This window comes from Cyprinodon variegatus, unplaced genomic scaffold (genome assembly GCF_000732505.1).
Source record: "Cyprinodon variegatus isolate N-32 unplaced genomic scaffold, C_variegatus-1.0 Scaffold986, whole genome shotgun sequence".
NCBI lineage: Eukaryota > Metazoa > Chordata > Actinopteri > Cyprinodontiformes > Cyprinodontidae > Cyprinodon > Cyprinodon variegatus.
This window is the reverse complement of record NW_015151439.1, coordinates 272,500-275,182: the sequence shown is the minus strand read 5'-3', so window position 1 is coordinate 275,182 and position 2,683 is coordinate 272,500.

Genomic DNA, 2,683 nt, shown 5'->3' with positions numbered 1-2,683 from the left:
AATTCCGGAAGTGACGTGACAGATTCTGACCTTAGAGGCGGAAGTGGCTCTGGAACCGGAAGTTCGGCAGGCGCTGCGTTAGCATTTCTCATATAGCCAGCATATTCCTGTAGAACTTGATTCTGATGTTCGATATGTGTGTTTAACTCATTTAGGGTTAATGCATGTCCTCGAATTTGGGCAGCTTGCCCCTCAATCAACCTCCGGAGGTGGTCTGTTGGGTCTTGTTTGTGGCTGGAGTGTTCTGTCATGATGGGACTCTGTGATTAAACCCACATGCAGAACACCACAGGAAACAGAGTAAAAGTTTAACAGTTTATTTGAGAAGCACACACAGAGTAAATGATTGAACTGGTTCTGGTACTGGTCCGGGACTGGTTTCACAGAGTAATCTGCAGAGAGGGATTGTTTGGTTAGCCAGTTAGCAGTGATGTCTTGACAAAGTCTTGATTATGATTAGTACCTGATGTGGTTCAGACTGATCGGTGGAGAGAGGGAACCGGTTGAGTCCAGAGACTGTGGATTCAGCAGAGAGCTTAGCAGCGGCTGAGCTTAGCTTCAGGCTAGGCTAGGCGAGGTTCAGACCTTGTGTTGTCCTCCTAGTTCTCTCCTGAGAACTAACCGGGAGACACAGACTGAGGATCTTCAGGTTTGGCTTTTCTGGGCAGGCAGGCAGGTTTCCAAACATGAGCTCCTCCAGACCTGCAGGCTTCGATCAGGTTTTCCTATGAGCAGAGAAGACAGAGACTGGTTAGAATCAGGTTGCTCTCTAGAGCAGACTGAGATTCTAAATTCAAGCTGAGGCTCAGGTTCCGCTTACCAAAACTGGTCAACATTCCGGCGCTGAAGACAGGTCTGGACCCTGCTTATGTAGCTGGTCTCCTGATGGGCTGATGATTCCCAGGTGTGCAGGAGGCTCCAGCTCAGGAGACCCATAGCGCTCTCTGCTGGAGACAGGTGGCAGATCTCCAGATCCCAACAATATTATATATCCAAAAACTTTTTTTTTTTTTTCACTAGAGATGCTCATTATAATTACATAATCTGAGAGGAACTAATGAATTGTATCAGCCCAAACACTGTTAAAATCAATGTGTCAGTCTGTGGAGGGAGTTCTGTTTTGGAACAGCCTTGNAGAAGAGTTCAAATCTCTTAAAACCTTGCACAATTTAAAATAAGGTTTAAAAGATCTGTTACACACCTAAATTTCCATAATTCCATAAAAAATTGAAACCTCAGATATTGTAGTTGTCAGGATCCGGGACTTTGCCCACCAGAGGGCGCTGTGGATCTATTCTTGGGGAGCTTGGGTTCAGCGTTGAGAGCAGTTCCCTATCAGCTGATTAGGAGCTTTCCCTATATTAGCAGTGGAGGAGCTCCACTCGTAGCTGGATCGTTGTGTTTCTTGAGCCACCATGCCGGTCTGATTCTGCAAACCTGTAAGTCTGTCAACCGGTTCCAATAAATTACTGGACTTTTAATCCTCCCTCTGTGTCTGTGAGTCTGCATTTGAGCTAGTAAAACCATCGCATCATGACAGAACGATCCAGCCAACAGACTAGCCCAGCAGACTCTTTCTACGCGCTCCTGGAGAGCCCGCTCTGTGCTGTCTGGAGACCCCTGAGCCCGCTCTGTACCGTCTGGAGACCCCTGAGCCCGCTCTGTGCCGTCTGGAGACCCCTGAGCCCACTCTGTGCCGTCTGGAGACCCCTGAGCCCGCTCTGTGCCGTCTGGAAACCCCTGAGCCTGCTCTGTGCCGTCTGGAGACCCCTGAGCCTGCTCTGCGGCTTCCAGAGACTCCGGATGTGGAGCCACAATCGGTCGTTCCCTCTGTTCCTGAGGTGGAGCCACAATCGGTGGTTCCCTCTGTTCCTGAGGTGGAGCCACAGTCGGTGGCTTCCTCTGTTCCGGATGCGGAGCCGCAGTCGGTGGCTTCCTCTGCTCTGGATGTGGAGCCGTAGTGGGCGGATCTGTTGCAGAGCAGCGGGAGCGGAGACGGCGTCCTTCTCTGGGCTTCTTGCTGAAGCAGAGACAGAGTTTCTCCCGGTGCTTCCAGCTGAAGGGGAAGGCTCCTCCAAGGCCCCTGCAGCTTCTGAGACTCTGCTCTGCTGCTGGTTTCATGGCCGGCCACCTGAGACTCTTCCTGGCATCCCTGGTTCGCCCTTCGCCCTCCATGGGCGAGTTGTTTTTTTTCTTTGGGGCGTCTGGAATCCGCCCTTGGGGGGGGGTACTGTCAGGATCCGGGACTTTGCCCACCAGAGGGCGCCGTGGATCTATTCTTGGGGAGCTTGGATTCAGCGTTGACAGCTGTTCCCTATCAGCTGATTAGGAGCTTTCCCTATATTAGCTGTGGAGGAGCTCCACTCGTAGCTGGATCGTTGTGTTTCTTGTGCCACCATGCCTGTCTGATTCTGCAAACCTGTAAGTCTGTCAACCGGTTCCAATAAATTACTGGACTTTTAATCCTCCCTCTGTGTCTGTGAGTCTGCATTTGGGCTAGTAAAAACATTGCATCATGACAGTAGTTCTGGTAAAAAAAAAATATTGTAAGGTTTAGCAAGCTTCTAGGTAAACATATACAGAGCCATAGCTTATTTATTCTGCCAGAGGAATAATTACAAGAATAAAATGTGTTGCTTTATTCCTGTTTCCTCCAGAAGATAGAAATCTTGAGGTATGGAAA